General features: G+C 41.5%; 1 protein-coding gene across 2 annotated transcripts in view; it reads right to left on the bottom strand.

The window, feature by feature from the left end:
- ZNF366 (zinc finger protein 366) overlaps nucleotides 1-25,175 on the bottom strand; it is a 70,468-nt gene that overhangs the window by 27,474 nt on the left and 17,819 nt on the right. The window contains exon 1 of one of the 2 annotated variants that reach the window (XM_017890587.1): nucleotides 20,689-20,769. The exons of the other annotated variant lie outside the window; for it this stretch is intronic. The gene's annotated coding sequence lies outside the window, so the exon portion shown is untranslated. Of the gene's footprint in view, nucleotides 1-20,688; nucleotides 20,770-25,175 lie in introns of those variants that run through there. 2 annotated transcript variants of the gene reach the window in all.

Below are 25,175 nucleotides of genomic sequence, written 5' to 3' on the forward strand. Positions count from 1 at the left end.
AAGGTGAGAGTCAAGGAAAATGGTGAGAATAAACAGCAGTGTGAAGAGAAACAAAGGGTAGGGGGTGGGGAGGACCACAGGAAGGCAGAGGAGGATAGACATGAACTGGCGGTTATCTTCCGTGTTCATACAAAGGATCTCCTAGTGAGGCTCCTCTGAAGAGGGATTTTTAAGTCTTGTAATGTTCTAACGTTTCAACACAATTGTCTTAATATATATATGAACTTATACTGCTGAGTTCTTCATTTGTAGATGTTTGGCAAGTAATGATTCAGTCTGGCATTCCTGTGATTGGCAGGAATAGAAGGGTCTCGAAAGATAGCTGGCAGATGGAGCAGCATGTGGTCAAAAAAGTCAATGTTCTGTCTCATCACTCTCTGGGTCAGTGATAGAACCAAAAAGAGGTAACTCGATGCTGGACCAGGCCCCAGGACCCTTCCAGATGCCCTTCTGGCCCCCATTTAATTTATAAACCCCAATTCCTCCCATTTTGTTATAAAAATAATCCGTCAGCCCATGATGTGGGCCGAGTCCTCTAGGTGGCCAGAAAATATGAATTGTTGATGAAACTTGTTCACACGTGAAATATAGCCAACTGAACTCACAAAATCAATTTTTTAAAAGTTCCTAAATACAACCAAGGCAGAATATAAAGACATAATATAATATGTTCATAATATAAAGACATAATATAAACAATTGTGTATTGTTTAAATAGTCCATAATTAACTTGCATGTTTACCATTTGTATATCTTAAATGTATACATTGATAAGAAGCTCTTAGTAAAAAAATTATCAACAACAGATTCAGCTACTAACTTGCATAGGTTAAAATGGATGTGGGTTTCATTTGGGAAAGAGAAGTTTTTCTTTTAAGTGCTGAATACCTAGACCTAGTTTCTGGAAAGCAGGAGTGAATATAATTATTTGAGCTTGGAACAGCTGCTAGTGTGTTGGGGTTATCTCTGTCCTCGTGACCCATTTAAAGGAAGGAAATGAATTGGAGATATGACTTAGCAGTTCTCCAACCCTCAGAGCTAGTATATCTCTAATAGATGGTGCTGTAAGTAGAATGTTAGAATTTTTCTCCAACTTTCTTTGGAGAGAATATCTTTAGAATATATGTTGTTTGTTCATGTTCACAGACAAATAAATTTGATAAAGTTACTCCTAGCTACACAAAAAATACATATGCATGTTAGAAACCTTCTTTTTGTCCACCTCTGAAAATGGCAGCATATTCAGTCTGGTGGGCTCCAGAATTGGTAGATAGTACCAGAAAATATTACGATCTGCAAGCAAAAGTGTGAGAATCAACGCATAATTGAAGAGGTTAGCCATCTATGGAAGGAACCTATTTTAAAAGTATAACTCAAGGAAATATTAGCTGGGGAGAGGTTGATAGAAATATTTTGTATTTTGCTTGTGGTGGTAATTACACAACTCTGTATTTGTCAAAATTTAAAGAACCAAAGGAATGAATTTTACTGAATTTAAATTAAAATAAGTTTAAAATATAAAAGAAATATACAAAAATACTATTCTGCACACTGTTATTAAAAGTGTGTATGAGGATATTTAGAAAACATCCAGCAATAGTCAAGGTGACCAGACCCCCCCAATAATCAATTCATATTTGTGGAATGTGTCCAGTGATATTCATATGATATATACAGAGGGGACCGGGGTTATGAGAATTTAATAATCTTAATTCCTGTTCTATCCAAAGGGGAGACTTTAAATACGGCAGATACCAGCATTTTTGTGTGTGTTTAGTCTATTCAGCAAGAATATGGTGGGGGCAGGGATGATGCATTAAGTTATCCTTCAAGGTAGTCTTTTGCCCTGATTGCATGTTCAGTAAACAATCTTCTATAATTGCCCTAACATTCTTTGAAATGCAAAGTCATCTGGAGCCTGGCACAGTGGCTCATGCCTATAATCCCAGCCACTAGGGAGGCTGAGGCCAGAGGATTGCTTGAGGTCAGGAGTTTGAGATCACTGTCTCTGCAAACAACAACAACAACAAACTTAGCCAGGTATGGTGGTATGGGCCTGCATTCCCAGCTACTCAGGAGGCTGAGGTGGGAAGATTGCTTGAGCCCAGGATTTCAAGGCTGCAGTGAGCCATGATCATGCCACTGCATTCTAACCTGGGCAACACAGCAAGACCCCGACTTAAAAAATAAATAATAATAATAATAAAGTAGTATCAGTGGACAAGATCATTCTGACCATTAGGAAATATACTTCTACTTCTTGTAAATCAGAAGATAGGTATTGATAGGTCACTGTGGTGCATCATTTCCACTAAGCTTGATGAACCGAGTTCTCTGACAACATGGAAGTTGTTTTTTATAATATTCTCCACACTTGCCCACCAAATCCTAAGTTGCCTTGGCCCCACCAGATGCTGCTCTCCCATGCAGCCTACCTGAGCAGCCAGCTGCCTTCTTTCTTTGACATTTCATTGGCTGTATCCACCATATTGCTGCAAGAGTCTGCAGGGCAGGAGAAGGAGAGAACCTTCCCTAGTAGAGTCTTTATGGAGACTTCTAGGTGAAACCTTCCTTTCCACAAGAGCCAGAAGCAAACCCCTCACTTCTCTGAAGCCTATCACAATTGTTGGATGTTCCACTCATTGGCAGGGTCCTGTGCTGCCTGTCACCTTTCTGTGTGGGTAGACGTCCTATATTTCTAATATAATCTGGTTAGAAAGTCAGAAACTTGCCTGGTGCCTCATGTATGGTTCAAATCTAATCATTACTTGAAAATGTACTTGATAAATAACCATGTCCTAGCTTTCTCTTGCTCCCTGATCCCAAGCAAAATTTTGCCATTTCCAGAAGACAAGACTAACTGGTTGACTTGTCCTGTCCCAGTTTATCCCAAGTCAACCCCACATAAATTAACTGCTAAGAACATCTCCCATGAGGAAGGTGCTTTAGCCACAGCATAGCAGGGACTAGGGTAGTGCTCCTCAGAATGGATGGCCCCTGCTTCATCCTGGCTCAGGCTCCTTGGCCAATGAGTGGCGTGTTTCTTTGATATGAAAGATAGAATATCCTGTTTCACTGAAATAGCATAAAGGAGTGTGGGAGGGTTCTGAAAATGCCCAAGGTGACGGTGGGCAAATGCCAATGAGTCTCTGAGTGAGTATGCCATCAGAGTAAAACATGCCCACATTCCCGCAAACACAGTGTGTCCCGGGAGGGCAGGCCACCATGATTTCCCTCACTGACTCAATAGCTGCAGATTCCCCATGACTCTCCATGCAAACGCTCATTCGCTTTGTGGAAAAGCCCATCCTCATGGGCAGATGGGTCTGTGACCCCACTGTTCACTGTTTCTTTTTATTTTATGTAGATAGATTTCTTGCTATACTTCTGCCTTCTGATGAATGATCACTCTGCATCTGGATACCTTTTCTCCCCACTTTACATTTTTATAGTTCCAAGTCTTCTCATTCATCTGCTTCATATTGATTTTTTTTCTATTGATTCTGCTCACTAAAATCATTCTTATAAAATATACATACTTATAAAATACATGCACTTATCTCCTTGTGTACACGTACAGATAGCCTACCTCTAGAAGGAAAGAGAAGAATCTGATATTATCTGCTGTCTCTGGGGAAAAGGACTGTATGGCTGAAGGAGGAAGGCTTGGGAGTGAAGCAGCTGAGTTACCAATTTATGGAGGGGCTGTTCCCATCATAGTCTATAGGTGGGTGACTCTGCAGCTGTTCAGTGCCCTGGGTGGAAAGGAAACTTTCAATGGTATACTTTTGCAACTTACACTTCTATACACTGTAGATGACTTAGCTATTCAAACACTTGCATTAAAAATGTAAAAATTCATATTGGTTTTCAAACAGCAAACACTCAGACAAAATTAGACTTGGGATTCCCTTCCTTTTGAGCTCTGAAAAATTCCCTTGGGGCATTTTAATGGACTTCTTGATTTTTCTGCCCAGGATATTAAAAAAAATTGAGATGGGGTCTCACTTTGTTGCCCAGGCTGGTCTTGAGAACTCCTGGCCTCAAGTGATCCTCCAGCCTCAGTCTCTGCCTAAGTTCTTTGGATGCTTCTGTCAGACTTCACCCTGGCTTATACTTTGGGCATACAGCTTTATGACATAGGCTTGTATCATCAGGAAAACAAATACAAACCACAATAAAGACTCGGACTGTGAGGAACCTCCCTACAGGTATTCACTCAGCAAACTGCTTCAAGTGTCTCTTCTGGGTCTGCACTATGCTGCGTTCCAGGAGGACAGTGTCTCATAAACCGAACACTAGGTTCAAGGAACTCACCATCTAGTGGAAGGAACTGACAACCAGATGTGGCGCAAAATGTTTTAGGAGCTACTATAAGAATATTGAACTTGTTGGTTGATTTACTGAACATGAGAGAACAAAAAGCAGAACTACATTTCCTTGACTAACATCAGAAACTATTTTCTTTCAAAATGTCAAAATATTCTTTTTTTTGTTTTTTTTTTTTTTTTGTTTTCTTATTCATTAAAATGTCAGTCAAAACAACATGAAAAGGATGAAGGACTATCTTTGGATGTGAAGGTTGAGAGAAAAAGTTTCCCCTTTCCCAACCAGTGTCACAGCCTTCCCTACCAGTGTGTTCTGTAGAACAGAGGAAGAATTTGGGGACTTGCAAAATTAGGCTGACCTTCAATTAACTGCATTAAGAAAGCCAGTAAGTGTAAGTCCAAAAATGAACTTCAGTTAGCCTTGAAATAAAGAAGAATCAGTTGGAAACATTCACAGTAATTACAGAATTACACACTGCAAATATGATTAATCCAGTTTCTCCATTCCAGCCCTCCGAGTTTCTCCCTGACTTCTTCCCCAATGCTGAGAAGGCACTCTGGCATGTCAAGGGTGAGCCCTTTAGATTTTGACAATGTAAAGTCCTTCCCCAGGTCCCTAATGTAGTTGAGTTGCTTAAAAGCTGCTTTCAGGATAAATGAAAAGTCCAATCCTATTTGTACCACTGTAGAACCACAAAGTGCAAAGCATGCCCCAGCCCTCAGACAGAATCAGTCCCCCTTCCTCTCAGCTCCCACAGACTGTGCCCACACCCTTGAGGGAGCTTCCTCATGGTATATTGCATAATCTAACCTCCCACAACACTGGGATCTCCTTGAAGCCAGGGACCATTTCCTAAACCTTTCTGCATCGTCACTATCTTATACAATGACTGGTACTTAACATTTTTAAGTGACGAATTTTAAAATTGCTATAATTTGCTAGTCTTAAGAGGATTTTGTTCTGTTTTTTTTTTTACAATAAATAGTAGATAAAACTGCCTGGAATGTGGATATGAGACTGGAGGAGGAGCAGCCTTATTGGAACCATGAAGCAACAATGCTTCCTACCATGTGTGGTCAAGAGGTAGGGGGAGATTGTCAGTGTGGAGCTCCTGTGCCCACTTGGTGCTAGTTTTCTTGTTATTTGAGAAAATGAATCCTTTACTTGGTTAAGCAAATGTATTCAGAGTTCTGTGGCCTGTAGCTAAACACAATCCCTATCTGATATACAGAGCAAATCAAATGTCAACTCTTCTACCTGACTGTCAAAGTTCTCCATGATCAAGTCCAACTCTGTTCCCCTTCTCTCTAAAATCCTGCCAACTGCAGTCAGATCAGACTTTCACTGTTATCTACAAGGGGCATAATAATACCTTCCTCATTGCCTTTGTTTAGATTGATTGGCCATCCAGGAATGTTCTTTTCATTGATCCATTCCATTCTTCCAGGCTGAACTTAAGTTCAGCTTCTTCCCAGAAATCTTTGCTCCCTACTCAGTTATCTGTCTCTTGTTTCAAATCCTATGACATTAAACCCACTAATCCCTGGGTTAAGTGTATGTTTTTCCCCCTATATTGCACTCTGATTATTTTGTGTTTAGATTTAGTGCTTAACCAGTGCTTAAGCTCCCTGCAGCCTAGGATTCATACTCTCTTCTGTCATTGCACATTGCACTTTACATGAAGATACTTAGTAGATGTCCCTTGCTTGATTGTGATCCTCTTACTATGCATTGCTATATCTGCTTTTGAACAGAGGTTTGTCTGTGGCTTGAAGAGCACATGTGAATTTAGGTTGTATCTCCATCTGGTAAATTAATATTGCCATTGGTTGCCAGTTCAGAATCAGAATGAATTAATTTGCCATGTGGAGAAATTTGCAGCAGCAAACATTATCATTATGGCTTATTTATTGCTGTGAGTACTATGTTCAATTTGCACATTGTTTAAAGAGCATTTGTTGGTGCTGGAGATCAACCTTTAACCCCTTCAATCTGTGTCTTTGGCCTCAAGAAGATGAGATCAGGAGTTTCTGACACTGTCTCAGAAGCACCACAAAGGTCAATTAAAAGGCTCGGAGCTCTCAGACTCCGGCACTGAGCTGGGGCAGCTAAGCCATCCTGAAAGTCTCCTTGGAGGGCTGTGGTTCTCCACTGCACACAAAGCAGAAAGGACAGGAGAAGGGGGAAAATGCCACTGTTGATTAAACCTGTGAGGGTTTAAATATTCTTCAACTAAATTGAAATAATCACAGGACTTATATCTTGGACAGGTTTGTATCTCTCTTTTGGGACTTAAACTGTGAAAATCGAAAAGGATATCAGAGTAAGGGAGGGAAAGTCCAAATTCAGAAAGGAAGGTTACTGTAATTTCTCAGTTTTCTACATTAATTTTTTTAATGAGATTTCATCACATTCATAACCTTGCTTTCTTTTTGTCTCGAACATACACCCATGCATGTGCACACACACACACACACACACACACACACACACACAAGCCATATAAAGTAATCCAAGTTGCCAATTTTTGTGTGTGCATTACATTACAAAATAGGGGGATCCCTTCCAAGATATAGTTCCCTTAGTAACCTTACTGGAATTTCCTTCTCTGTATGGAATCCTCCACATCTTTAACCACAGAATCCACTTACTACTTGGAATTCTAAGTCTGCCTTATTGAATAACAATTCCTAATCTAGGAATTACAATGACTCTTTATTTGGCATTTTAATCTCAATTTTTAAAAATTTAATTAGAAAGAAAGGAGAGGTTGCATAAAAGAATTTTTCTCATGAATTTTTTCTGTCCAGGGAACAGATCTTGGGACAAAGACCCACAGAAGCCTTTACAAAAGCCTGCGAGATGCTTTGGAAGCTTCTTTGAAGAGGTTCAAAGTTGCTTACTGAGAACTTCACCCTGGAGTCTTGAGAAGAAAAGCCAGAGTTACCATCTTTGCTCTGACATACAGGAGCTTATAAGCAGCAGTCCTGTAGCCTGCAGCCTGAAGACCTTCCTACAGGGCTCACAGACTCAAGAGTGAGCATCAAGCTGCCTTCACGGACTGGTCTCTGATGTATTTGCTGCCCATCACAAGCAAGGCCTATGGTGGGTGGGAGAGAAGGGGGTCTTCTGCAAAGAAAGATGTGTAAGATGAAATGCCTTCCCTCACAGGCTTGCTACTACTCACTAAAGATCATAGGACCACAGATTGTCTGAGCCGGAAGGAACCAAAAAGGAGTACAGAGGTAAGCCGCACTAAATTCTCTTAACCTTTCAGAGGCTTGGTTTCCACATTTATGAAACTCAGCTAATAATGCCTACCTTAGCAATTCATTCAATGAGACCATTATCTTGCAGAGGGCCTGTACAGAATAAGCGAGTTTTGATCTGCTTTTAGTACTATCAATATACAAGTCAGAAAATTGTATTCAATAGATGATACTGATAATAATCACGTTGGAGTGAGGTAGTCAAAGAAGTTCTGCTATTGATTTAATAGTAGGTAAAAGACAAAGAGGGCTGTAGCATTCTGGAACCAAATCACTGAGGGTAAGCCATGCCCTCTAAGGTGGCTTCCAGCAATAGTGGTTGATTTGGGCTGATCTGCCCAATCAGAGGCTCTCATTGTCCATCAGCCTGTAAAATCTAGGCTTGGGGAACGCAGTGACACTTGCCATCATGAACAAGGAGCAGGATCTGAGTGCAGACCTGTTGTAGCACTGAGCTCACCACGTGCAAAGAAGCAAAGTATGACTCCATAACAGTGATGCCCTGACCACTCTAAAGTTACAAATCTCTGCATCCCTGGCTCTCTCTTTCACAGCCTCAAGCTTCATTTTCCTGGTAGCACCATAAAAAATATCTTGGCCATTCATATGTTTATCATCTGACTTGCCCCACTAGATTCTAAGTTTCATGAGACCAGGTACCTGGCCTGTGTTCACTGTTGTATGCCTGTAGAAGAATGGCTGGCACGTGGTAGGTCAGCACATGAGAATCACTTGGGAAGTTTTAAACATACAATGCCCACCTCCCTTAAAAAATGCAAACCTAGGCTCCTTCCCAGACCGAAATCACCTCAGGATCTCTTGGGTGGGGGTCAGGCAACAATGTTTTTTAAGAGCTTTGTATTGTAGGTGATTCTCATGGCCATCCTAGGCTGAAAAGTACTGTAGGGAGTGCTCAGTGAATCTCTGTTCAATGTAAACGACAAGTCTCTACAATAAGGGAAGTGTGAATGGTCATGGTGAGTGGGTGAGCATGGCAGAGGAGACATTCTGATGGAAGAAGCCCTATGACTTGCAGTCATCCCTCCCTTTCCACCACCCACCCAGGATACTAATGATAGGGTGTTGGAGGTGTGGAGAAAATTTTTCTGTATGTCAAGATTGAATTGATGAGGCATAGCCCAGGCAATGGCCATCTGGGGTCCAGGTAATCACAAAGGAAAGGTCCTGAACAGGTTATGCTCTCCCCTGGCGGCAGTGGGGAGTGCTCACAGGTGCACCATTTGTATGCATGTGAGTCCTGAGTGGAAGACTTCTCTCCATCCCACATCAAGACCCTCCCCAGCCACTAGGTGAGAAGCTGGGTTGGAGATATGCTACCCCCATAGGGATGGCTCTTCTAACCCACAAAGTTTAACAATGAGGAAGAGGGCAGGACATTTTCTCTCTGCATGACTATGATACTTCTGAAAGGTTGGGCTGTGGGATTTTTTTTTTTTCACTTCTGTCTTGGAAATCACCTCCATATGCTGGTTGGACTGCTGGATACGATTTCTTTACATTGAGAAAGCATTTCCCACCATATAGAGGAGACAAAGTGAAACTGCTGGTTTTTCAACTCCCTTAATGGCTTTCAATGCCATTTGTCAAAAGGTTGGTTTTCTTTACAACATTAAAAAAAATTTCTAACAACAAACAACTAAATGCAAAATCTTCCCTTGTATTTTGATTGATGGTTCACACCTTTTGGAATATCTAGCTCATATTTTTAGAAAGAAGCAGCTGGTACTCTTGACATTTAATTTCAACAAAATGCCTCATTCAATTCCTTCTCTCCCAGAGAGGGTACACAGACTATTGGAAAATATCCAGTGGCACTGATTCAAACATCTACATTAAGTGTGGAGGAATGGCAGGGTATGCTTTTAATGTCCTGGAAGTTAAGCTAATAGCATTGAAATGGCTGATCTTAAGAAAACATTTTGGTGACAGGGAAGGATGACCATTCTAGCTGCTATTGATATCTGCAGGAGAGACCTTTAAAACTGAGCATGACCAGATAGATTTCTGTTCCTGGGTTAGTGTTTTATCCAAAGAGCTTTGCTGCAAATCAACAATTCTAGTAATAATAATGATAGCTGTTATTAACTGGGGACTTACCACATGCAAGTCTTTTACATGGATTCTATGGTTTAATCAGTACAATTATCCCTATTTTATAGATAAGGAATTTGAGGCACAACAAATGTAAATGACCTATCTAAGGTCACATAGCCTGGAAGTAGCAGCTCTTAGCCATGGGTTGGCAACACTTTACTATAAGGGATCAGACAGTAAATATTTTCAGCTTTCTGAGGCACATAGTCTCTGTTGCAACTACTCAATCCTGCCAGTGGCAATGAAAGCAGCCACAGTCACCACATAAACAAATGAAAATGGCTGTGTTTTAATAAAACTTTATTTACAAAAAACAAAAAAACAAAAAAAAGTGGTGGGCTGGATTTGACCCACGGTCTATAGTTTGCCAATTTCTGCTCTTAGTCATGACGTAAGAACTATTGCAAACAGTCGTTGAGCCTACTTGTATAATGGCCTTCTGGGTAAATAATTGAGGGTCTTTTTTTTTTTTTTAATGAATCCTATTTCTGAATTCCAACAATACTCTTAATATTTTGGCGGTAAAAGACATTTAAGTGAGTAGGATTGTAAGACTACGTAAGAAACCTTTAGGGGAAAGCCTCCAAGGGCGTCATAGCTCCCAGGAGTTTGTGAGCTGGGTACTGAGAGAGGAGTTAGGTTTATGCAGCGTCTGCTCTGTGCCAGGCCCTGTGTGGGGGCCCTTCACACTCTCCCGTTTATTCAGTGTCTTGATATACCACCCCTTCTATGCAAGTTTCAAGGTGGCACACAAAAACATACACAACCACAAAGATAGAATAATGGAAGGAAATGGAGCATTGTATTATTTAATCCCTGCATCAATCCTGCAAGACAGGTGCCGTTATTCCATTTTATAGATGAGAAATCAAAGTGCAGAGGGGAACTGGCTTGCCTAAAGTCAGGGAGTGAGTAAGTGGCTGAGCTGGCATTCCACCCCAAATGTGCCCAATTTCTTTGCCTGTACACCTTGCATTAGTCCACACTGCTCCTTTAGAGTGAACTGCACACCTCACCTTGCTTAACTCAATTGCTGAATTTGGAAAGTCAGTTAAATTTGAGATTCTATTTATTTTCACCCCTTGAAAAGAAAAGGAAATCCTGGTAAATCTACTCATTTTACATGATTGCTATAATAATCAAGCAAGATAGAGTAGGTGAAAGATTTTTGCAAAGGAGGGGAATATTCCGCAAATGTAAAGTGGTGGCACCTGCCAGGGAACTGGCCGTTGAAAGAGTTTGCCCACCCCAAGGGGACTTTGTCTACTGAATCATTCAGATGGCTCAAGTCTGGGACGACATTGGCCTCTAAAAATCCCCTGAAATCAGTCCAAAGCCCAGGAACTTGGAAAAGGTTACAGAATAGTCATCCAATTTCTAGTCACATAAATGACTCTTATAAACACTTGTTTGATCACCATCCCCGCCCCCCTCCCTGCTTTCCTCCAAGAGATTTTCCTTCTACTTCTGTTCTAGTTTCAAATGGGCTCTTCCTCCTGAGGATGAGTGTAAATCCAACCCTTTATCCAGACCTAACCCTTGCCCATTTGTTTCAACAATACCATTACAATAGGAAACATTGTAAAAGCTTCATTCCAAGTCCAAAGCTCCAACTCATTGGTAGAGATGGCTTTAGTGAGTCTGCCTTATCCCTATGATTTTTTAAACTTGTGACTAAAAGTCAGAAACTAGGAAGGTTGAGTAACCTGATTATACAAGAAAACAAATCCTGGCTGGGCGTGGTGGCTTACACCTGTAATCCCAGCACTTTGGAGGTCCGAGGCAGGAGGATGGCTTGAGCCTAGGAGTTTGAGACCAGCCTGAGCAACATAGGAAGACCCTGTCTCTATTTATTAAAAAAATTAAAAAATTAAAATTAAAAAAATTAAAACAAGAAAATCCTGTATGTCAAAAATCACATAAAGTTTAAAAGGAAATGACAAACCAAAAAAATTTTTTTCAACATATGACAAATAATTAATGTTTTTCAATGTCTAAAAGCTTCTATAAATCAATCAGAAAAGTGACAACTTGAAATGGAAAATTGGGCAACAGCCACCAAAATGCAATGTAGAAGAACAATACTAATGACAAATGTTTTAAAACTTTTTGGGGGGCTAGTTTCAAGTAACAGCAGATACCTAATTATCATGGAATCACCAGTAATAGAGATGTTTAGACAAAATATACAGGACCATATCTGGCATATTTAAGTTGCACAAGTGTGTGTGCACAAGCATGTGTAATCTCCCTATGTAAACACACACCTGCCTGAGACAGCTTAGATGACTGGAGGGTATAAGACTGGAGACAGGGATTGGACTGAATTTCAGGTTTAAAACTTGTGAAAACAACACATACAAATATAACCAAGACTTCAACCCGAGAACGTGAACAAAGGATGAAAAAACAGATATATTTAAGGAGGAGATGCAAGCAGGCTCACAAAGTCTTGTTTTGCAGCAATGGCTGGAATGTGGTATATGCGTTCCAAGGCTCATCTAAGGCAAAATCATACATGAGAAAAATCCATTCATGAAACTAAATCATCCTAATGCAAATGACATTTCATGAGTAGAGACTAAAACCAAAGTGTGAAGGACATTTTCCAAATCAATGTGAAAGTGTGCAGAAATAGCTTGATCTACATTGAATAAGAATTGTGTGACAAATTGATGAGGTACTGAGGGAAAGCCAGTTAAGACACTGAGGGGCCTATTCTGAGAGACTGGATGCCACAGACTGAATCTAGAAGAAGATGCTGCATAAAGAATATTTTCTTGGAAGGTTTGGCAAAAGAAAGAGTTCTTTTAAATGATTTCCCATAACTTATTTTCTGTTCCTTGGAGCTTTTCGACTTTTAGTGGTTTGGAATGACTTGGTTCTGGTGGATTTCAATCAATATTCCTTCCTTCCTGTACTCCCTCCCTCCCCACAATCCCCTTGTCTTGGTGGAGTAACAGGTTGATTCTGTTTCATCACTAACCTTCTCTAGCTTCCTTATAAAAGGAGTACATTAGACAACATTTAATGGGCATTTGGGAAATGAACCTTTCAAGTTTTCATCTTCATTTATGCTGATTGAAGAACTGGTGAGATGAACCTAAGACAGAACTAATTTGAACGCATAAATAAATAATGGAATGAATAAATAACAAAATACCTTTCTACTGAGGGTCTCACCTGGAAAGAGAGAATTCATTTGAGTCTTTTTAATAACAACAAAATATGAGCAAATTCAATCTAGACTTTGCAGAATCGCCTATAGTTTCTAAAACCTTTGGGTTCTCAGAGTAAATAGCTTTTCTGTAGAAATTAATGGAAAATTCAATGTGAGTGAAGACTGCTTCGTAGGGAGGATTAAGCAAGCCACACTTGAAGAGCCCCTGTATATCGTATTGCCAAAGAAGTGAGCCCTGGGCCACTTCACAGCTTGTGAACTTCGTGTGGAGAAAGAATGCGGGGAATATTGAGGGACGGAAGGAACACCACGTGCGGACACCCTAAAATGGACAGGTGACTCAGCTCTCTGCATGTCAGAGGGCTGTTGGCAAATAATAGCCATAATATAAATCCCATGCAGCCTCATGGTTAGCAAAGAACAGAAGAAAGCCCTGAAAGCAGTTCAGATAAGCTGACTACTGATCAGACATATTAAAAGACAAAATATGTTGGTACCAGGATTAGATTAAGGTGAACAAGTTTATACAATTTATTTTTATGGACCTTTAAATAGTATAAATTTATTACCATTGTAAATAGAATGCTGAAATATCTAAGAGGGAACATTAAAATAATCAATAATGCTACCACCAAGAGTTACTGTGTTAATATTTTGGTCTGTTTCTTTCAAGTCTTTTACTATGCATGAATATATTTTCTTTTACAGCACTACTTACTACATATCTCTATGCATTAGACAAATAGCACTGCAGTAGACAACTTTGTTCATAAATCCTTGTTACGTCTCTATCATTTCCTTAGATTAGATTATCTAGAAATAGAATTACAGAGTGAAATTATATTAATTTTCAGGTCTTAATACATAATGCTAAATTGCTTTCCCAAAAGGTCAACCTAATTTATACTTACATTATTCATTTCTATAAATGTGTCTTTTTGTCTTCTATGACACCTTTTATTTTCCACCTGACATTAAGTAAGCTCCTACATTTGACCCAACATTATAATAAGAATAAGAAAGAATTCTAGGTTTATTGAGATAATTATTTCATGATGTTGTGCTAACTTACACTGAGATAACTCTCAATTATTTCAAAAATTTTCATACCCATTAGTACATTTAGTTCCCCCAAAACCCCTGAGGGGAAGATAATTAATTATAGAATGTTTAGAGCATGGGAAAGCATTTCTGATATCCTCTAGTTCAGGTTTTATTCATGTTTATTCATGATAGAGGCATGGGCAAGATACGAGAGTTTTAAAGTTCTAGAGCCCGCGTGTCAGGAATCTCAGTTCGTATATTCCTTCCTGCCGGATGACTTTGGCTCTGTCCTGGTCCCTGTAAAGCTTTGTATCATTCTCAATTTCCTCCTCCCCTGCACTGTTTCATCAGTCCATTGGGAAGTACACCATTATGTTTCTTGCTCTTCCAGGAGTATGAAAATAACTAGAAATCTGGACTCGGACTCATAAGTAGAGACAAAACAGTCTTGAAATGAATGTTTTCTCTATGACATGGGTGATGACCTAGAAAAGACCCCCCAAGATCATGTAATGAGCCAATGAAGTTGAGAGAGTCAGATCTGTGCTTAGGATAAACTTGATAAACCAAAGTAGTCAAGGGGAAGTTTCGTAAGAAGAAGTGTGGGGTTCCAGGCTCAACGTGGGTTTCAGTATTAGACTATTCTGACAATAAGGACTACCAAAAGCTGACGTTCGCTGGGACTCCTCTGGATAATTCTCACCTGCTTCTCTGATTTAGGTAGCATAAGTGAGGTTTTTGTTTTTTGAGATGGAGTCTTGCTCTGTCACCCGGGCTGGAGTGCAGTGGTGCAATCTTGGCTCACTGCAAGCTCCGCCTCCCGGGTTCACGCCATTCTCCTGGCTCAGCCTCCCAAGTAGCTGGGACTACAGGCGCCTGCCACCACGCCGGGGTAATTTTTTGTATTTTTAGTAGAGATGGGGTTTCTCCGTGTTAGCCAGGATGGTCTTGATCTCCTAACCTCCCAATCCACCCGCCTCAGCCTCCCAAAGTGCTGGGATTACAGGCTTGAGTCACAGTGCCCGGCCATAAGTGAGTTCTTTCAACACACAGGGGGCACCTTCAAGGGAAACCATCTATGTGCCGTAAACATTGGATATGCTATGTTGCAGATTATCATCATATTAATGTACTATGGGATTACAATATATTGCTTATAGCTTAAAACAGCACTGTGCAGGTGTTTGAGAGTCAACCCATGGTCCACTACAGGCTCCAGAGAGCTGTTGCCTTGTTTTCCTATGGAGGTCAAATTTATTTTATTTAGAAACATCACAGTCGCATTTCTATTGTGTGTGTGTGTGTGTATGTGTGTGTGTGATTTTAAATTCTGAGAAACCATCTCTTAAAATGCCTGACATTTAAGAAAATCTGGCACTGTATTGCCACCACTGAAGCCAAGTATCACATGTGTAGAAAGTAGCACAGTTTAGCATGCTGAGTGTGCCAAATTTCCCTTAAAATTAACATTTGCACCGTATGTTGGTACCCTAAACTCAATACTTTTTTGGCTGATGAAAATGCAAAAGGAAAACATTCCCAGACTGAGTCCTGTTCTCTTTCTTTGTAGACACTGTTTTAAAGAAATTAGCAGTAGTCTTCCTTTGGAAGTAAAAATGAGTGAATGCTGTAATTCATGGTGAGAAGTCAGGCATCTAGTGGTGTTGAAGCTAGAAGATCCATGCCGGTCAGGCAAAGGTACCTGAAGGTGTCAATCCTGCAATGTTGTCCCGTGCTCTCCATTTACCATTCAGCCCCTCACAATGTCTTGGGTAGAAACTCAGAGATGAGGTCCAGCTTCTTCATCCTCTATCATGATGTTTGAGAGGGTAAAGTGAACAGGTGAGACCAGAAAGCTCCCACTGAACTTAGAGCATTATGCCAGATATTTAGATAATGCCCAGGCAACCCAGGGCAACAAGAGACCTATACCCACCCCTGTGGTGGGTCCCGTTTGCTGACTTCCTGGCCTTTGAGGTCACATTCCCTCTGAGATGCTTTCTCAGATAGCCCCTACCTGTCTCTGTGGCATGTAGCTTCCACAATATGAGGAAGAAGTAACATTATTTGTGCCTGTGAGCCAAGCATCTGCACCTTTCTAGATTTTCAGTGTACTTTGTACAAACCCGTGATATATCACCATGCTCCCTGGACACCTGTGTGGCTCTGGCAGAGTTTGGGGTTCTCCTTGAATCACAGGGGAGACAGCCTTTCACTTCTAAATACTGATCCTAAACTGTATGGGGGAAGGATGAGAGAACAAAGTTGTGTTACCGCTAAAACTGCCAGAGATATTTAAACTGTGATGGGAGTGATGGGTCTGGGGCTTCATCCCACTGGAGTATTAAGTAAGAATCACGTGCTCATGGCCCTCAAGCAGATTTTTTCATCTGTACCATGAGGGATACACAGTATTTAAAGGAAAGTTTAAAATCTAAGAAAGTCTGAAGATCTACTTAAAATAAACTTTTTGTTATGGAAAAGTTCAAACTGTGAAAGTAGACAGGATAATATCTGTGCTTATACTTAGTTTCAATTAATGACCAATCTCATTTCACCTATACCCCACCCACTTCCCCACCTTCCGATTGGGACGCTTTTGAAGCAAATCCATGACATCATGTTATTTCATCTATAAATATTTCAGAACGTATCTCTTAAACATGGGGACTTTTTCTTAAAACTTAGCCACAGTAATATAGTATACCTAAAACTCAATAGTTTCATTAATCATTTAAATAGTCAATATTCCTATTTCTCTAGAAAAATTCAACTCTTTGCTTTGGAGTGAAGGCCATTTTGGAGTTTTGTCAGTTCGCTATTGAACTAGTCAAATTCCACCTTTCAGATATCATAGAAGAGTTAAGGTTGAAAGGAAAGGTCTCTTCAGGAGCGATGACAAGAGAAGGAAAAACTATTTGGACTTCCTTATCCAGAGTCAATGATCATTAAGACTAAAAGGGTAGGTACACATTACCCAGCCCCATCACACTTCCTTATTACAGACTGAGGCAAAGGGTAGTAAGCTGATGTCCCCAAATGCACACAGCTAATTAATGACAAAGTATTCAATTTTAAAATGCAGGAGGCTCTATTTAAGGTATTACCCACTTTTTAAATTACCGGAGAAGGACCTATATTTCCAGCGCTTTGTTCATGACTTTAAAATGTGTGTGGCTTGATGGTTTAGAGCTGTGCTGTATAATTCAGTACTCATTAGCCACATGTGGCTTTTGAGCACGTCAAATGCAGCTAACCTGGATAGAGAGACGCTGTACACGTAAAATGCACACTGGATTTCAAAATTTAGTAAAAAAAATTAAAATATTTAGTAATTATTGTATTCTCTTGATTAAATGCTGAAAAAATATTTTTCAACACCGACACTCAGCACATTAAGTTAGAGTGTCATTTTACATGGATTTGTGTGATTATTCACTTAATGTCTGACTCTCTCCACACTGTTTGCTCCATGAGGTCAGGGATCCTGTTAGTTCACAGTCACTACTGTGCCTGCCCCATAACAGACCCTCAGTTAAAGAAAGGAACAAAGGAAGAACAACTGGAGTCCTGCCTACTCTAGCTATGTCCCTTCCTTCTTTATCACCTCTTCCCAGTTCACTAATGTGTTCCTGGACAGGCCACCTGAGTACCCTGCTATATGAATTAGCAAATCCTATGTGCTCCATTTTCAATATCTGTCCAGAATCCAAGCACTTCTCACCACTTCCACTGCCTCTACCCTGGTCAAGCCACCAGAGGTTCCTTCCAGGATCACTGTAACAGCCTCCTGACTCTTCTCCTGTCTTCTCCCTTGGGCTCCTATCTACTTGACACAATAGTCAGGCAGGTTCTATTAAAATGTAAATCAGATCTTGTCATTCTCCTGCTCAAAACTCTCTAGTGATTTTCCATCTATTTCAGAGTAAAAGCCACAGTCCACACAGTGGCCTACAAGTCTCTACATGAAGTTTCTCCCTGTTACTCCTACGACCTCATGCCCTACCACCCGCTCACTTGCTTCTTCCACTCCCACTCTCCAGCCTCTGGTTGTTCCTGGCACACACCAGCCATTCTCCCACCCCAGGGCCTTTCACTTGCTGTTCTTTCTGCCTGGACAGCTCTTCCCCCAGATACCCACATGCCTCTTTTGCTTCCTTCAAGTTTTTGCTCAATACCGCGTCTGAAGTGAGGCCACCCGAACTCCGGCTGCCAAGCACTCCCGATTCTCTCTCCTTCCCGATTTAATTTTTCTCCATATCTTCTAACACACTGTGTACCTTACTTTATTCGTTGTTCATTTTCCTCCACTAGAATGCAAACTCCCTGTACACAGGAATATTTGTCTTTTGTTTCCTTATATATTCCTACTGCCTAAAATAATGTTTGGTGAGAGGTTGTTGCCTGGCAAATATCTGTTGACTGTGAGACTAAAGCTCAGCCTATGCACCTGAAAAATAGGCAGACTTGAGACCAGCCATTGGACTTGAACATGCAGAATTGGCCTGTGCTGTCAGTGGGACCAACTCGGCTCTACCTCGGTGCTAGTTCAGGAGACTTGGAGGCTCCCTGCACTCAGATTGGCCGCCCAATCTTACAGCTCAGTTCTGATGACTGTGAGGCCCAAGGAAACAGTTTGGATTCAGGGAGGGTCTAACTGGCTCCTCCCAACATCCTCTGTACCTCCCCTGCCCCACACCACCACACGCAAATATACCAAAACATTCTCTCCCTTCCCAAGGACAGACTTGGGCTATTTCTAAAACTGAGATTCTGATCCAAAACAGTAGCCAACACTTAGTGCATCCCATGTGTACAGGAAAAGACAGGAGACCTCTGAGCAATTTCCTGGCCTTATATTTTTCCATTCCAGTAAATGAGGCCTTCTTTAGCTCAGGAATCTGTCTCCGAACCAAGCGAATGCTGTAATGGTGCATGCCATTTGTTACTGCCTGCCTTATTTCTTTGTTTTTTTGAGATGGAGTCTTGCTCTGTCACCCAGGCTGGAGTGCAGTGGCCCGATCTGGGTTCACTGCAACCTCTGTATCCCGGGTTCAAGCGATTTCCTGCCTCAGCCCCCTGAGTAGCTGGGATTACAGGCGAGTGCCACCACACTCAGATAATTTTTGTATTTTAGTAGAGATGGGGTTTCACCACATTGGCCAGGCTGGTCTCAAACTCCTGACCTCAGGTGATCTACCCACCTCAGCCTCCCAAAGTGCTGGGATTACAGGCATAAGCCACCAAGCCCGGATGCTTATTTTCCATTTTAAGTGATCAATAATTGGGTTCTTTCTGTCATGAAGCATCGACAACCAGCTCTACTGGTTGGCTACCAGTTAAGGCACATATAATGCTACTGGAGAGTTTCCTTCCTAAACTGGCATTTTATCCAATAATGCATAATAGTCAAATTGAGCTCTCTGCCTTCAAAGAGTTTTGCAAACTTTACACCTCATTAGGCTGAGCAGCGCTTGAGCTCTGCTTTATGGATTGGACCCTAGCAAGGTTAAACAATTTGCCTCAGGCTAAAACCTGCTTTGCTCTGGACAAAGTACTTTGTCTTCTTTAATGAATCAGAAAAATATAATGAATAATATATGTAGTCCCCTAACAACTATGTTTTCAGTAATTTGTTTCCAAGTCATTTCCGTGTGCTTTTTTAGGCCATATTTGGGGTTATTCCTAGCCTTCTGATATCATTTCACAGTTCTTTTCTCCCCCCATCCCCCCACCCCTCCTCCTCCTTTCCTTCCTCCTCTTTGGCTTCTGGGATACTCTAGCTGCCAAGGGGCAATCACCATGCCCCTAGCCTGACAGCAACCCTTGTCCCTCTCCCTCAGGGACCCACTTTCAGATGGTAAGCATATTGCCATTAAAAGATGGGGAAGGCTTGGCCGGGCACGGGGCTCAAGCCTGTAATCTCAGCACTTTGGGAGGCCGAGACGGGCGGATCACGAGGTCAGGAGATCGAGACCATACTGGCTAACCCGGCAAAACTCTGTCTCTACTAAAAAAATACAAAAAAAACCTAGCCGGGCCAGGTGGCGGCGACTGTAGTCCCAGCTACTCAGGAGGCTGAGGCAGGAGAATGGCGGGAACCCGGGAGGCGGAGCTTGCAGTGAGCCGAGATCGCGCCACTGCACTCCAGCCTGGGCGACAGAGCGAGACTCCGTCTCAAAAAAAAAAAAAAAAAAAGATGGGGAAGGCTTAAGTTCAAGTTCCTAGGTGTGGTGGAAACCACAGAATAAGTTAGAGTGTCTTTTGGGTTATGTAGTAGTGGACAAATATGGGTATGTTACAGAGCAAAATGCGAAATACCAGGACAGGTTAAAGTCTGAAATTCTACCTGTGGCTGGCTGCTTAGGATTTCTTCTTCAGATTTTTCCCTCCCATTAGAAATAGATACATCTGAGAAGAACTGACATAACAGGGTGCTGGGTGCGGTGACTCACAGCTGTAATCCCAGTGGTTTGGGAAGCTGAGGTGGGTGAATCACTTGAGGTCAGGAGTTCGACACCAGCCTGGCCAACATAATGAAACCCCATCTCTACTAAAAATACAAAAAAATTAGCCAGGTGTGGTTGTGCACGCCTGTAGTCCCAGCTACTGGGGAGGCTGAGGGGGAAGAATCGCCTGAACCCAGGAGGTAGAGGTTGAAGTGAGCTGAGACCGCACCATTGTAGTCCTGCCTGGGTGACAACAGAGTGAGACCCTATCTAAAAGAAAGAAAGAAAACAAAGAACTTACATAACAGGGTGCTTCCTCTGGGTTCCAGGAGGAAGAAATGCTGGAATTGATTTTCTAAGGGCTGGTGGATTCAGTCTTTCAGTCTTGTTATTTTATTGCTCCTTTGAACAAAGATTTTTTTTCTTCCTGGAGACTGTTTTGGGTGAAAGAAATAGAGGGAATTTGGGGACATTCTTTTCCCTGGGTTATGAACATCCACCAGGCAGCAGCCTTACCAAAGTAAGAACAGAGCAACTGCTCTCTTATTATTTAACCAATAAAAGTAATAAGCAAGGAAATCTATGATACTTGAGACTAGGATTAAAAAGAAAAATCTAGCATGTGTTCAAAGATACCACTTTTTTACATATGATTTCGCATCGAATGTGTTGAATCCCTTGAAGGAGAATTGAAGTGGGTAAAATGAAATAATAGCTGAGCCACAATGATTTAGCTTTTGCTTTAACTGTCCACATCTGGGGCATGTGCATACCCCCTTAAGCCCCAAGAACACTTTAGCCCAGCAACCGCATTTGGAGAAGAGGTTGGATACCATGTACGGAACATGCTTGTGAAATGCACCCACTATAGGAGAGCAAAGAGCTCAGGAGCTGACATCACACACCTGGCCTTGAAAGCCAGCTCCATCACTTCCTAACTTCCCTAAGCCTCAGTTCCTCAGCTATTAAACAGAGACGAGAATACTTTATTCATGAAATATTTCTAGCTCTTCTTTTGGGCACATGGTTGTATTGCATTTTCCTATCCCTTTATAGGCTGGCATGGCAGATGACTTGCTTTGGATAAAAAAATGTGAGCACATGAGCACAAGTGACATGTGTCATCTCCTTGTGGAATCTTTAAGAAATAGCCCACAATTCTGGCCAGACGTGGTGGCTCATGCCTGTAATCTCAGCCCTTTGGAAGGCCAAGGTGGGTGGATCACTTGAGCCCAGGTGCTCAAGACCAGCCTGAGCAACACAAGACCCCATCTCAAAAAAGAAATTAAGAAAAAAGAAAGAAATAGTCCACAATTTCATATTATTTTCTCTCTCTCTGCCATAACAACCTGAAACATTTCAGATAACAGTTATTTTGTCAGTCTAGGGCCTAAACGTAAGATGATCTGGATATATATAGTGGATATGTAATACAAGTAAGGCATAGATTCTTGTTTTCTTTCTTTTTTAAAAAGCCGGGAGATTTAGGGGTTGTTTGTTAATGGAGCATAACCTCGTCCATCCAGACTAATATATTTCTTCGTGGAACTGGAGGAAGATTAAATAATGTACTGAATAGGTAATGTGCATGGCACATGGAAAGTGCTAAGTAAATGTTTGTTCTTTCCCCTCTTACCAAATTTCTCCACTCCATGATTTTTCCCAGCCCACACTTACCAGCCCTGAGCTTTGCTACCCTTCAGAAAGTTGTTTTCAATTTGAGAAGAATGAGAATGAACTTTATTTTAAGACCTTTAAAAGTATTCCCTAATACCCTTTAAGAAAATGGGAGAGCCCCTGAATGGAGCAGAGTTGGGAATTCCCATGATGGGAAGAGAACCTTCTCTCTGAAATTTATGAAAAAGAAAAGAGCTAAGGGTCTTCTCAAGGGAATCAGCCAGAAAGTAAAACCCACAACCTCTGAAAATTTCCAACCACAGATAATGCTCCATACTGCAGCAGCATCATGCTGCTATCACTTAACTGGAATCAGGATACAGGCATCTCATGGGGACACATTTCTGACTCTCTTTTGGCAGGTTATCTGTCTGGAGGGAGCTGCAGTCCTTGGTCTGCTTAGTACCAGCTTTCCTGACATTTCAGCAGGAATGATGAACAGGTCAGAGCTTGAGCTTGAGCTTCTTCCTTGCTGACTCTTTAAGACCCCCTTCCCTTCCTCCACAAGTTCCAGGCTTCAAGAGTAGCTTCAAGGGTCAGAGAAGGGAGGTCAACAGGGCCACTGTTGCTGCTTTGGCCAAATCACTTAATCATTTAACAACCTAGTCAATTAGACCATCAATGTAAATACCTTTTTGGAGTGTTTACTTCTATTGTGGAGATAAAAGCTCCTACCTAAAATTACTCTACAAAGCCTTGTCTTTGAGTTTTACTCAAAGGGTAAATCATAATTGGTCACTTTAGAAGGTCAATTTTGAAAATTTTGAGAATAAGGGAAGGAAAAAGGAATGAAAAACAGATGAGATAGAGCTGAATAAAGCCTTCACTTTTGAAGTCGGTTCCAGAAATGACAAGCAAGCAGGACAGCTCCCCTGGGAGAGGAGACATGCTGAAAGATGGCAAGGTACCAAGGAGAGCATTCATTCATGAGATTTGTACTTAGATTTTGTGAGGGGATGGGCACTGTGCTGGGCATGGAGGGACAATGGCAAGAAGACAGTGATGGCTCCGGCCTTCTCAATGGGTGCAACAGCATTGCTATTTGGGGTCCATTTTTCTTTTTCTTTTCTTTTTTTTCTTTTTTTTTTTTTTTGAGACAGAGTCTTGCTCTGTCACCCAGGCTGGAATGCAGTGGTGCAATCTCGGCTCACTGCAATCTCTGCCTCCCGGGTTCAAGCGATTCTTCTGCCTTAGCCTCCCAAGCAGCTGGGACTACAGGCACCTGCCATCATGCCCGGCTAATTTTTTTTTTTTTTGTATTTTTAGTAGAGATGGGGTTTCACCGTATTGGCCAGGCTGGTCTCAAACTCCTTACCTTGTGATCCACCTGCCTTGGCCTCCCAAAATGCTAGGATTACAGGCATGAGCCACCACGCCCGGCCTGGGGTCCATTTTTCATCATGCCAGACTGTTGTGTACATTGCAGAATTTTAGCATCTCTCCCCACCCCCAGCCACTAGATGCCAAAAGTGCCCTTTAGTAATTGTGAAAACCAGAAAGCACTCTCCCTATTTTCAAATACCTCTGTAGGCACTGGACTGCCCCCAGTTGAGAACTACTGAACTTGAGCATGATAGTTGCTGTAAGTAACATAGTATGCAGCTCTCAGAAGAGCGCAAAGAACCCCAGCAATGGTAGGAGGAGCCAAAGAGAAGCCTGCCCTGAGACCCTCTTCTCCGTGATGGCATGCGCTATCTACATCTTTCCCTGACCTGTGGACTCTGAGTCCAAAGAAGACAGGGCCAGCTCTGAGCTGCTGTGGAGCTCTCAAAAGCCACTGGATTTAATGGAATGGTTTAGGGAGTGCATAGAATTGTTTGAAGAAATAAGGAGAAACTATATGGGGTAGGGATTGGTTAGAAAGAACTGCCAGACATTCCTTGATAGTAAACGAGTTGGCCTAGTACATGTTAATAGATGTAGAGCTGGTCCACAGCCCCACCGAAGGGGTGTACATGGCCAAAGGCACGTCACTGCAGAATTCATGTTATCTGACCACTTTGGGAACCTGGAACACACTTGTGTCCACTCTAAGCCCTCTTCCTCATTTTTAGGTTGCATGTGATTATTTGGAAGGATGATGAGAAAAAGGGAAACTAACATTTATTGAGCACTTAGCATGGCCAGCCAAAGTACTAAGTATGTCCAAGTATGTTATTAATATATCACAGAGATACTGAGTGATTTGTGAGAAGGAGCAGAAGCTTGGGAGTTAGGTAGCTCCGGGTTTGAATTCTAGAACTGTGGCAAGTTACTTAATCTCTAAGCCACAGTTTCTTCCTATGGAAAATGGGGATAAAAAAATACTAATAACCCAACTTGCCTGGTTATTATAAGATTGCATAAAATAATAAATGTAAAACACCGGATACCAGAAAAAGACACTTAATAAATGGCAAGTATACTAGTATTTGGTTTTCCTAACAACACTGGTAAGAAAATATTCTCATGGTTCTACAGAGAAAGGAGGAAGACCTAGGACAAGATTAGGGCTGGGGATCTAAAAATATAATAAAGAAAATCAACCATTTTATTTCAAGTTTCTTATTTATTTACTCCAGGTCCCTTCACTGGGCTTTTTGAGGAAGAATTCCAGCAGTTGCTATGACCCTGAATACTGAATATTGGCCCTGGAGAGCCCAGCTCCACTCTGTACTGGCCAAAACCACTGGGATGGTGGTGGTGGAGGAGTGTTCTGGGTCAAACATTATGGTGAGGAACAAATTAGAGAGTGTGCAAAGCAATGTGACCTACTGGTGAGGGGACATAAAACCATACCTTACTTAGATGGCTGGAGTTCCCTAGCATGTTAATAAGGAAGTGTATTGGAGACCTAGATTCTTGATGGCTTATGTTTAAATACTTAAGGAGCTGACATTGAAAAGAACTTGATTTGTTTCATTTGATTCCAGTGGGTAGACACGGGGTCAGTGAATATAGGTGACAGGGAAGTATATTAATGTCCCTTATTGTAACTATGCCTAGAAAGTTCTGTAAGGCAGAAAATGGGTCTTACTTTAGTGTCTGTAGCATCAGCACAGGGCCTCCCCAACATGGAGTGCCAAGGAGCACTAGCTGCTATCATCACTGTGACTTGTCATCTGATTACTG

The sequence above is a fragment of the Rhinopithecus bieti genome, unplaced genomic scaffold (genome assembly GCF_001698545.2).
Source record: "Rhinopithecus bieti isolate Rb0 unplaced genomic scaffold, ASM169854v2 scaffold_18354, whole genome shotgun sequence".
Taxonomy (NCBI): domain Eukaryota; kingdom Metazoa; phylum Chordata; class Mammalia; order Primates; family Cercopithecidae; genus Rhinopithecus; species Rhinopithecus bieti.